A 13,257-nucleotide genomic window follows, 5' to 3' on the forward strand; every position below is an offset into this window, starting at 1 on the left:
TGCTACCTTACTTAGCCAAGTTTCTAGAACGAGCAGTTTCCCCAGTTAGCAGACGTAGGGAGTATATAATTGCACACTTGTCGGGCCCGCACAGAATCTTTACATGGAAGTAACAAATACTCAGTTTTTGCTTTGTGTAAATTTTGTTCTTTTAGCAAATTTCACCAATTGGGTGAGTGACAATTCACTGTTTTTATTCTTATTTTCGTGACCAATGATCTTAGTTGTTTAGTTTAAGTTCACTTAGTGGCTGTAAGAAATTGGAAGAAGAGGTCTGGCTACTCAGCTCCCCATCACATTATTCTTCTGATTAGTGGCAGGTTGTATTCTCATTATTTGCTGTCTTAGACTTTATTAACTTGATCGGTTTAGGAGGTGGTTGGCTACCTGCTCTTCTCTGTGCAGATCAGCATTATCTTGGATCGGAAGATGGTCAGCATTCTAGATTTTTTGTAAAAGATGCACTGGGCACCAGGGACATATAATTGCACTCCAGTGGATTCTCACAGCAGATGGAAGCAGCAGCCATTCTTTTGATGTGCCAAAGTCGAGTGAATGACTAGTCTATCTGCACCAGAGAGCACCCCAGAAGTGGACAAGGCAAGAACACCTGGTCACTTTTCCCTAGATTTGGCCTATTCGATATGTTATTGAGCCTCCAAACTACTTGAGGTTAAATCGTAAATTTCCGCTTAGCTCATTGAGTTTCATTCTTTCCCCAATTAAATTAAGGCAGTATAGCTTCCTTGTAATACTGATAATGATTTGGGATGGCTGCCGGCAAATTATTTTGAAGATCTATCTACACGTTGTTCAACTGCAAAAATAAATTTACAGCTGACTCTCTATGCTGCATTATTATATGTAAGATCACTGCCTAAACATAGCATAGAGGTAGATGGGCTTATCCTAGATTTGTATCTGGATATATTTATCCTATATGATGCTTCAAGAGCATTCAGGAAATGTGTTCTTATTTCTGCATCAAGATTGATACAACCTATCTGAATTTTAATTCTGTCATTAATGGACATCCACCAGTTGTGACAAAACAAACATCTTGGCTCATTGGAGTAATGTAAATTGCCAGTAAAAGAATTTTTGCAACTGTCCAGAAAGATCATAATTTCGGTGAACAAGACTATTAAAGCAGGCTTTTCATTAGGCCTGTGATAAAGCAACATATCTCAAATGATTATTGAAGCCATTGCTCTTAAAAATGCCTTACTAATGAATACTTAATTCAGAGCAACATTGGTTTTTTCCTTTCATAATCATTTAAGAAAAAGGCTTCCTTGGATGCCTCAGTTCTAAATAAAGATACACCAATTACATTACTTTCTTTCATAAGCCAATTTCCTAACTTTCGTTCATGGCAATGGTTTCAAGAAAAGTATAAAAGATGCTCAAATCTACATTCACGATTTTGTAAAAGGAACAAGCAGACACCAAGATAGCAGTGCTCTATTTTATACATTAGCTTCCGATGGTGCAGGATGTGGGAGGAGTTTCCATCCTCACTTTGTTCAATCCTACGGTTGCTTTTAATACAGCATCACGCACTGGTGTTTTCCTCTTCTTTGGTAATGCTGCTATCAAGAGCAAAATGCACGATTGGTTTAGGTCTTATATAAGGGTTGTAGCCAAGCAGCCACCACTCCTCTTTTTATTTCACAATGTAAGATGATAACTTAGCCCAACTTTAGTTCAACTCTATGTTGCTAATACGACCTGTCAGGCTGATGGTGATGTCCAATGTGGACAACACACAAATAATACTAGGACTAGCTGGAGCACGCAATTTGGCTCGGGCCAATTTTAGATCATGTATGTTTGGAGTTGCAGACCGGCTGATGCTCAACATCTTGCTAAAACTGAATGCGGGCAAAAAGGAAGTCTTGATTGTAAGAGGCTCACAGTTTTTTTAGTTTTTTTTTACACATTTTTATTGTCAGCAGTAAAAGAAAAAAACAAAAACAACAGGTACATCCGCAGCATTAGTAGAGCACATAGATGAACGCAAAAACATTGCAGAATTACCTACAGCAACAGTCTGTCAGTCCTAAAAAAACTTCCCATGTAAGTGCAATAAATGTCGACAATATAAAAACAATCCAGAGCAAATGCAAAACTGCGGATGTCAGCCCCATAACAAAGAGTAATACAGAAAAAACCCCAGTGCAACAGAAAAGGGAAAGAAATGACAACATAAAATTATAATGAAAGAACATCCTCAATCACAATGCTTTGTCATGCACAGAGCGCAACCACAGTGCCAGTCGGTACACCCCGTGTTCTTGCGGCCATCACGCTGCTCCCCTCAATGGACTCCCCAGTCACTACCCTCCCATCTCGCACCTCGCCTCTCGCCAGTGTTTCAGCCGATGCCCTCTTCTGCATGTGCTAGCAGGTACAGCCTCAGAGGTTCCCATATATCCCTCGGCCTTGACGACAGGGGCAGCTCTTCCGCATAGACGCTGAGGCTATCCCAACAATACACTAAATCGAGAAGCCAAGCCTTTAGGATAGGCCGTTTACCCCGCCCCCACGTGATTGCCACCCTCCGAGCAGCCATAAGGAGCGCCATGCGCACAACCATGCCAATCGCCCCCTTAACATGTGGCACACAGCAGAGAAGACATACCAGCGGCATACAGGGTAGATCCGCAGCGACCATCTCACGCAAGCTGCTCATCACAGCAGTCCAAAAATCAGCCACCTTCCGGCAGTTCCATGCTAAGTGCAGAAAATCAGCATTATCTTGGCCGCACCGGTCACACCTCGCCGTGTCTCGCAACCCATATCTATACAATCGTGCTGGGGTGTAGTACACCTGATGCACATATTTAGAATGGATGATCTTGAGATTGCCATTCATACATAACCTGCCAGTCAGCCCACAGATAAACTTCCAGTTATCTTCAGAAATATCAACAGTCAAACATGCATTCCACTTGGCCCAGCTCTTATCCTCGCTAAGCACTGTTTCATCTTTACTAAGTTTATAGAGTTTGGAGATTAATCTTCTGTTATTAGGTACAGTGAGGACAGCTTGTAACGACACCAGGATAGGGGGCTCATCAGGAAAGGCAGTGTAATGTTCGCGCGCCGCAATCGATGTATCGCGAATTGAAAGAGCAGCGACTGATTCACAATATGACTCAGGTCATCCTGTCTGATAAACGTGCCATTGGGGTACACGTCCCGCATATGGGAAATGCCTGCCTCCCTCATCACCCTCAGAGACGGGGCCTCATGTGTGACTGACAAGTGTGCATGATACTCTAGACGCAAGTCCGGCGCATATAACGGTAACTTTTGTGCCAGTTTCCCTATTCGCTGCCAGGCCAACACTGTAGCGTCCACAGCATTGATCTCTGATTTCGGAGTACCCCTCGAGTGATGAGTAACCACACTGTGCAGAGGAATCGGAGCCGCGTCTCCCTCTTCTACCGCGACGTGCGGCGTGAAAGCATGCGGTCTATACCAAGAGGACGGGTATTGAGCCTGTGCGCTTAAGTAATATGCATAAAAATCAGGCGCTGCAAACCCTCCCTGCTCATATACCCTTGTAAGCACCGACCAGTGCACCCTTGCCGCCTTTCCCCCCCACACCAGTCGAAGTAAATGGCCTCGGAGCGTTTTAAAGAAAGACAGATTGAGCACTATGGGCACATTCACGAACAGATAAAGGAAACGTGGCAAGACTACCATCTTAATGAGTGCGAGACGATCCTCCAGCGACAGGGGCAGCTGCAACCAGGTGTCGACCACGCTTTCTAATTTTGAACACGCCCTGCCATAATTTTCGCGAATCACCACCGCCGGATCCCGATGCACCCACACTCCCAGATATTTCACTGGGTCCACCGACCAGACCAGCGGAAACTCCAGATCCGGACACGTAGTCCCGGCCATCAGCAGTATTATGAACGACTTCTCCCAATTGATATTCAGCCCAGATATGCGGCCAAATCGCTCATACTCCCGCAATAATTGCGTTAGATATCGCGACGGTTCACGGACAAACAATACCATGTCGTCCGCATGAAGTGAAATCGAGACCGGCCGATGGTTAAAATTTAAGGCCGTCTCTCTGTGTCGCTGTCGAACGACGCAGGCCAGTGGTTCAAGAATGATCGCGAATAACAGAGGCGATAGGGGGCATCCTTGTCGAGTTCCATGTTCTATGCACAACGCGGCAGACGTCAACCCTCCAACTTGCACCCGTGCCGTCGGTGCCGTATACAGTACAGCTATCCATTGAAGAATCTGAAGAGGAAACCCCATACGCCGCAAGACCCCATGCATGTACTGCCACTCAACAGAATCAAACGCTTTGGCAGCATCCAGTAACACTGCCGCTGCCTCCAACTCTGGCTCTAGCACAAGGAACATGGAGAATAATGTGCGCAGGTTATGCGAAGTGGATCGTTCTTTTTAACGAGGGACAAAGTATTTGTTTTCTGGCCAAGTGTTGATCTCTCCAACTCCATTCAACTCCTCGCGGCCCCCGCTTCGCGGAAGCCACTCGAGGCTCAAGACTTTGGGGACTCCCTGAGTAGGAGAGGAGCCGCCTACCGACGCTGTTTTCCCCTGTGGGACTGTGAGGACCAGCGGGCGCTGCGCTGAAGACTCGCCGCAGCTGGTCCTCTTCCCGCCCCCTCCCGCCTGGATTAAAAGAGCAGAGCGCTGGGAGCTCTGTGCATCGCGCTTTTTAACGAGGGACAAAGTATTTGTTTTCTGGCCAAGTGTTGATCTCTCCAACTCCATTCAACTCCTCGCGGCCCCCGCTTCGCGGGCGCCGCTCGAGGCTCAAGACTTTGGGGACTCCCTGAGTAGGAGAGGAGCCGCCTACCGACGCTGTTTTCCCCTGCGGGACTGCGAGGACCAGCGGGCGCTGCGCTGAAGACTCGCCGCAGCTGGTCCTCTTCCCACCCACCTCCCGCTATATACAGATAGCGCCGGACGCGCAGCGGGTCGCGCGCGGGGCAAAGCGCGGAGCGAAGCCCGGGCAAAGGGCGGGCCGTTTGAGGCCGTTCGAGGACTGGAGAGACCGGGCTCGGGCCATCCCCCCTGGTCGAACCTATACCATCGTTCTACCTCTCACGGACCTGGCCCACTAAGTCTTCACGATGAGTACCAGGGAAACCAGAAGCAAATCTGCACTGGCTGGAGTTGGAGTTCCTAAAGGTACAATTGATAACTATTTTGTCAAAGCCGGCTCATTGTTGATAGACGAAATCTCCGTTCTTGAAAGACGTATTTCCCAAGAAATTGACTGGGTGAGGAGATCATCAATGGGCCAATGGCTCTGGCCAAGACCCCTGAAGGAAGACTAGAACCCCATAGTACCACTCAGAAGGGCTCAGAGTCAAACCAGTCAGTTGCCAACCCAGATCTCACTATGGAGGGCCTAAATGACCTTGAGGATATGAGCCTCATGAATTTACCAATGATTCAAACAACATCTGTCCCACTCCCTACCCCCAGTAGAGCGCTGGCTACTCCCTGCACTAGCGAGAACCCCCATGATTCACAGAGGGGAGTAAGGGAGGGAGCTATACAAAAAAAGAAGAAAGGGGGGCAAACTAAAGGTGGTAGCAAGTCAAAAACATCTGAGCTCAAGCTTAGGAGGGATGCTGCTAGCTCAGGCAGTAACACTCTGGGACAACCACCTATTAATATTAATATCACGGATACCCAAACAACTGCCCCTTCAAATGCAGATATCTCCTCTTACCCTACTAATACTTCCATAGACCTCTCAAATGAGGATGTTACTCTTGCAGATATAGGCTCACTGATCAGGTCACTCCTAAGCCCCTTGGAAGCCCGGCTGATAAAGATGGAAGCAAGGCTGGTCAATATAGAAAAATCGGCGTAGGTAACAAGGACCCCCTGTTATGTAACTGAATTTGTTATACAGGGAAAATAACCAATGTAAAGAAAAACTGGAAATTGGATAATACAACCAGGGAGAGGTGACATATGGAAAGCACAACAATCAATTAAAAAACAAAGAATTGTATTTATTTCTGAGTGTACATATTCATGATAAAAGCATTTTAATTCAAAAACATAAAAACCGAATAATTATGTAAACAATTAATCAAATACAAACAATATATTTATAACACAATTGCACAAAAATTCATAAAACAGTGGCGGACAAATGTAGTCATCAACTACATTTGTGAGGAGAGATCCATCTCCTGGGATCAAACCCAGTTAAAAACAGAATTAAAAACTGCTCCCGATATATTCAACCACTCCCAAGATCCCACTAACCGCACAATTGTTATAGGGGATAATACTATCAACCCAGAAGATGAACAGGGTGAAAGTTTAAATCTTAATTACGCCCCCACAGAGAACAACCTCTCTAAAACCGATCTACCACTTCCAAGACCTGCTGCGCTCAACATAATTTCATGGAACGTGGCTGGCCTTGGAAATAAAATAGAATGCCCAGAGTGGCTGTCCTTTATCAGCTCAAAAAGCATTTGCCTCTTTCAGGAAACCTGGGCAAGAGAGGAATTTACATGCCCAGGTTTCGAAGTCTTTTCAAAAAAAGCAAAATGGGGGGGAAGGGGACGTCCATCAGGAGGATTGGCAACATTGATAGCCTCCCACCTGGGCTGTAAGGCTAGGTGTTTAGCTGAGGATTCTGAGGACATATTACCCGTCCAGCTAGAATGGCCAAACTCAGCTAAATTGTTGGTCATAAATGTCTACTCGAGACCCGTGGCTACATCAGGTGAATCAAAAACGATTGAAGATCTCTCAGCTTTTCTGAGTGATATCACAAGGGACCTCCCATATATTGTAGCAGGAGACCTTAATTCTCACTACGAGCCACTCCCTGGCCTGCTTGATGGACCTTCCCTAGAGGAGGATGCTAGTTGGCTGATACCAGACACGGTGGCCCCTCCACCAAGAGCCTGGACACCCCTTGCATTACAGATAACTGCACTGACCCTTAACCACGGCCTAAGAGCATGTAATGGGCGTACAAAATCAGACAACCCAAGTAAATGTACTTTTAACAAACCAGGGAGTGAATCCAGACTCGACTATGTTTTAGTTCAATTATCATGCTGGTCACGTATAACTGACTTTAGGGTATTGAGTAGAGAGGACAGTGACCATAACGCCCTCGACCGCCTGGACCCTCCTTCAGACCGGTTGCTCCCCCACGCTCCTGCTGACCTGCAGCTGCCACGCTCTGCCGACTGAGTGGTATCGTTCTCTGTCCTACTTTCAGCTCTGTGTACCTGACCCTCGCATCACTGCAGCGCTTTGCTCGCTTAGCGCTGCACTATCGGATTTAATTATTTAATTAATAGCGCAACCTTGCTGAGGCTATAAGATTTATTTGCGCTACACTGAGGCTGGTTGGTGTGCCTAAGTTTGTTTTTTCCTGCACAATCTGCGCATTTGCTGCCCCTGTCGGTGCTCGCCTTTGACCCTCCATTTTGTGTTGTTTTCCCCTGGTCCGCCCCTCCTCCCGCCACCGCCTCCCAGCTGCTGCCCCTCCCACCCACGATTAGTAGCCTTCCTCGTTCCCGAGCACACTGTGACCGCCTGGACCCTCCTTCAGACCGGTTGCTCCCCCACGCTCCTGCTGACCTGCAGCTGCCACGCTCTGCCGACTGAGTGGTATCGTTCTCTGTCCTACTTTCAGCTCTGTGTACCTGACCCTCGCATCACTGCAGCGCTTTGCTCGCTTAGCGCTGCACTATCGGATTTAATTATTTAATTAATAGCGCGACCTTGCTGAGGCTATAAGATTTATTTGCGCTACACTGAGGCTGGTTGGTGTGCCTAAGTTTGTTTTTTCCTGCACAATCTGCGCATTTGCTGCCCCTGTCGGTGCTCGCCTTTGACCCTCCATTTTGTGTTGTTTTCCCCTGGTCCGCCCCTCCTCCCGCCACCGCCTCCCAGCTGCTGCCCCTCCCACGCTCCGCCCCCTCCACCATCCATTTATGACAGATGCCTCAACGTGCAGCGTCCACGCGCTGCGGCCGCGCCGAAGGTGCGCCAAAGGTAAGCCCGTCTACGCCCGTCCGCGCCTGGACCGCACCCAGCGCCCATCCCCCTGCTCCATGCCGCTCCCAACCCCCCAGAATAACCTATGATGCCGCTACTCTCCTCGCCCTCAACGCCGGACGCACCCCACTTTGCTGCGCTGCAACCCCAGGACGTACCCACGGCCCATTCTCCTGCCTCTCCTGTAAGTTCAACTGCTTCAGGACCCTCACCAAACACACTTCCTCCACACTCAGCTCCGAACCCAACGACTTGAAATGCATCCTGCTCAACACCCGCTCGGTCCACAGACATGCAACCGAACTCTGGGACCTAATCGACACTGCGTCACCTGACATCGCCTTCCTTACTGAAACTTGGATGAATGCATCTTCTGCCCCCGACATCGCCATAGCCATACCGGACACTTACAAGATCATTCGAAAAGACCGCACCGATCAAACTGGAGTAGGCATCGCCATCGTCCATAGAAACACCATCAAAATTACAACCAGCTCTGACGTCAATCTTGCAACCGCCGAACACCTCCACTTTCAGATCCACACCGACCCCAGGACCACACTTAGAGGAACCCTCATTTACAGGCCCCCAGGCACCCGATCTCAATTCAGCGACGACATCACTGACTTCGTCAGCCCGCACGCCCTCGCCTCCGAGAACTACATTCTCCTAGGAGACCTCAACTACCACCTTGACAACATTCTCGACAACAACAGCACCACCCTGCTGGACAACCTGTCCAATCTCGGACTCAAACAACTTGTTGACACCCCCACTCACATAGCCAGACACACACTCGACCCTATCTTCACCTCCAGCAAGCACATCTCCTTCGATCACACTACAGCTCTCCACTGGACGGATCACAGCTGTGTTCACTTCAGCTACAAAACAACCCTGACCCACAACCGCCCACAACCCATTCCCCGAAGAAAATGGAACAAAATCACCACCGACCAACTCCTCACATCACTCAGCCAAAACACTCCCACCCTAGCAACGGACCCAGACCTAGCGGCCACCAACCTCAGGCAATGGATTACCCACAGTGCGGACGAACTAGCACCCCTGAAAAAACACCAGTCGCAATCATCCAGCAAAAAAGCTCCCTGGTTCAATGCTGCCCTTAAAAAATCCAAGAAGACATGCCGCACCCTGGAGAAGAATTGGAGAAAAGAACCAACCTCAGACAACATGGCCTCCCTCAAGACAGCCACCCGCAAACACCACCAACTGATTCGATCCGCCAAGAAATCAGCATTCAAGGACCGTCTCGACAACAATTCCCATAACAGCAGGGAACTCTTCAATATCGTCAAAGAATTCACCAACCCTCCCGCAGCATCCAACGACATCACTAACTCCTAAGACCTCTGCGATGCGCTATCCTCCTTCTTCTACAACAAAATTGCCAACATCCACAACAGCTTCAAGAATACTCCTAATGACCAATTCACCCCACCCCCTTCAGATCCCACCCCTCCAACTAACTACCTCAACTCCTGGAACCCAATCACCATTGAAGACACCATTCGCCTCATGAACTCAATCCACTCTGGCTCACCTTCTGACCCCTGTCCCCACTACATCTTCAACAAAGCTGACTCCATCATCGCTCCCCAACTCCGCGATGTCATCAACTGCTCCTTCAACTCCGCCACCTTTCCAGAAATATGGAAACACGCCGAACTCAGCGCCCTTCTGAAAAAACCAACAGCAGACCCCTCAGATCTGAAAAACTACCGACCCATTTCCCTCCTCCCTTTCCCGGCCAAAGTCATCGAGAAAGCCGTCAACAGCCAACTCGCAGCCTTCCTTGAATCCAACAACTCCCTGGATCCCTCACAGAACAGCTTTCGAGCCAAACACAGCACCGAAACAGCCCTCATTGCGGCGACCGACGACATCCGAGCACTCCTTGACAACGGTGAAACAGCGGCCCTCATTCTACTCGACCTCTCCGCCGCCTTCGACACTGTCTGTCACAACACCCTCATACAATGCCTCAACAACATCGGCATACAAGGAAAAGCCTTGGACTGGATCATCTCGTTCCTAGCCGGGAGAACCCAGAGAGTCCGACTCCCCCCTTTCTACTCAGAGCCCACCGAAGTCATCTGCGGCGTACCTCAAGGCTCCTCACTCAGTCCCACCCTCTTCAACGTCTACATGAGTCCCCTCGCCTCCATCGCGCGTCAACACAACCTCAACATCATCTCCTACGCCGACGACACCCAGCTAATCCTTTCCCTCACCAAAGACCCCAACACCGCCAAAAACAACCTTCACGAAGGTATGAAAGAAGTAGCCGAATGGATGAAACAGAGCCGCTTAAAACTCAACTCAGACAAAACGGAGGTGCTCATCCTAGGATCCTCCCCCTCAGCTTGGGACGACTCCTGGTGGCCTTCCCCTTTGGGATCTGCGCCCACACCCACAGACCATGCACGTAACCTTGGCTTCATTCTAGACTCCTCCCTCTCAATGTCCAGACAAGTCAACGCCGTATCGTCCTCCTGCTTCAACGTCCTTTGCATTCTCAAAAAGATCTTCCGCTGGATCCCCCTCGAAACAAGAAAGACTGTCACCCATGCACTGGTCACGAGTCGACTGGACTATGGCAACACACTATACGCCGGAATTACAACAAAATTGCAGAAAAAGCTCCAGCGCATCCAAAACGCATCAGCGAGACTCATATTAGACATCCCGCGCCAAGAGCACATCACCGGTCACTTAAAAAACCTCCACTGGCTTCCCGTCAACAAAAGAATTACTTTCCGCCTTCTTACCCACGCACACAAGGCCCTTTATAATCTAGGACCCGAATGCCTCAACACCCGACTATCCTTCTACTATCCCACCCGCCAACTAAGATCATCCAATCAAGCCCTCGCCGCAGTCCCGCGCATCCGAAAAACCACCATGGGTGGCAGATCCTTCTCCTTCCTGGCTGCCAAGACCTGGAACTCACTCCCCACCCACCTCCGCCTTACTCAGAATCACATCTCCTTCAGAAAAGAACTGAAAACATGGCTATTCGATAAACAGTAAACCATCCCCCCAGCGCCTTGAGACCCTCTGGGTGAGTAGTGCGCTTTATAAATGCATGAACTTGAACTTGAACTCGAACTTGAGTATGCTATTCCAGGCATCGAGGACAGGGGGTTGGAAAATGAAAACGCAACCACTGGGTTACTCTTAGAGAACAACAGGAGGAGAGTGAGGTGGGGGAAGTTGGCCACTAATGGCGTAAAGCTACCCAGGCTTTACGCCAGAATTACTCCAGTGCTTGAAAAGGCATTTGGTCTTGCCGATAAATTAGATGAGCGAGCGAACATTGAACTATTGGGGCAAACCCATAAAGAACTATTGAATACATTAGAGCTAGACTTATTTTCTAAAGCACCGGCTAAAGCCAATGGGTTAAACAAAAAAGCTTGGTATAATGCCACATGCCGAGATTCTAAAAGAGAACTCCTATCTGCAATAAAGGCGCGAGAATGCCGGGAGATAATACAAGGGAAAAGACGGGCCTATAGGATATTGCTGGCAAATGCTAAGGCCGAATGGGATCAAAAACACTGGGAAAATCTCTCCGGGGCATTAGCCAATAAAGACTCACGTAAATTTTGGCGATTGGTTAACCATGGGACAGAAGATCTCCCCTCGGCTATTGAACCTAATATTGCCCCCGGCCTATGGCAGGAGCACTATCAATCCCTATATGCAATGGAGGATGCGTCTCAAAGCACCCTAATTGTATTACTCTGAGTAGTCAGGAGGGTGACCTTTTCACGGAAAGGAAGTCCGTGCTGCAATTGCGGGGCTGGCAGGAGGAAAAGCACCAGGGTTGGATGGGGTCCCTGGAGATCTCTTCAAGCAGGAACCAGGGATATGGGCACCGTATCTCCAGCTGATATTTAATGCTGTTCTTAGGGGTATGGAGGTTCCCGATACTTGGCTGGGCACAGAGGTGGTCCCAATATTTAAAAAGGGATGCCCTCTGCTCCCAGCCAACTACCGCCCCATAAGCCTCATCGATGTCTCACAGAAGCTTTTTGGTAGATTAATTTTGGATCGCTTGCAGAACTGGCTGGAGGAAACGGATACTCTCAGCCCGTATCAGGCAGGATTTAGGAGGGGTGTCTCCACAATTGACCAAATATTTAGACTAAATCTTATATATTGGAGGACGGCACTCATCGAGGGCGGCACCTTGTACACGGTCTTTGTGGACCTACGTGCCGCCTTCGATTTAGTGCCAAGAGTAAAATTGTGGGAGGTAATGGCAGAGCTAGGCGTCCCGAAAGACATCCTTGCAATCTTGACTAAATTACACCATAACAACTTTGCAAGGGTCAGATGCGGGAGAAGTGGGAAACTAAGTGACAGATTCCCCGTTCGCAGAGGGGTGAGGCAGGGTTGTGTGCTTGCACCTACCCTGTTCTGCCTCATTGTGAACGGGGTAATCGCACACCTGACCGGGATTGCCAATAATGATGCCCCGGAGTTGAATGGCAGCAGGGTGCCCGCTATTATGTTCGCGGACGACACCCTGCTGCTATCCAAAACTCCGATGGGCATACAGAAAGTGCTTGATGGCTTCCTAGATTTCTGCACAGAAAGGGGCCTCGAAATTAACCCCCAAAAAACCAAATTTATGATCCTAAATCCCAAGCTCACAAAGCGTCCAAATCCCCTACTTGGTTCAGTACGTCTGGAAAGGGTTCATACCATTGAGTATTTGGGGATAACCCTAAACCAAAACCTGACGTGGGGGGATCACCAGATCAAAGCCAATATGAAGTTGGCCCAGAAGGTGGGGGGCATTATGAGAATAGCGGCCAAGTCAACTTTCCGCCCTCTGACCCCCGCTATCCAAATCTACAAAACACAGGCGCGGGGTGGTGTAATCTACGGGGGAGAGATTTGGGGCTATACCTCAACACCTAACCTGCAGGTGACGGAAAACAAATTCATAAGGCAGCTGACTGCCCTTCCTCCAAGTACCCCACTCCTCCCTCTGAGACTGGACTTGGCTTTGAGGCCCATCACAGAAGAACTAGGGCTCAAACCCCTAACATTCTGGCGTCGCATCTGGAGCAGTCAAGATCTCGTCTCCTATCGAGCAGAGTTGCAGGAATTTCTAACATTACCCAATGCCACCAAGATTCCTTGGTTAAATTACATTAAGACAACATG

The 13,257-nt window shown here is 48.8% G+C and overlaps 1 protein-coding gene across 1 annotated transcript in view; it reads right to left on the reverse strand.

Moving 5' to 3' along the window:
- The window catches only part of MORC4 (MORC family CW-type zinc finger 4), an 844,810-nt gene that overhangs the window by 743,393 nt on the left and 88,160 nt on the right, over nt 1–13,257 (reverse strand). The gene's annotated exons all lie outside the window — the stretch shown is intronic.

This window comes from Lissotriton helveticus, chromosome 4_1 (genome assembly GCF_964261635.1).
Source record: "Lissotriton helveticus chromosome 4_1, aLisHel1.1, whole genome shotgun sequence".
NCBI lineage: Eukaryota > Metazoa > Chordata > Amphibia > Caudata > Salamandridae > Lissotriton > Lissotriton helveticus.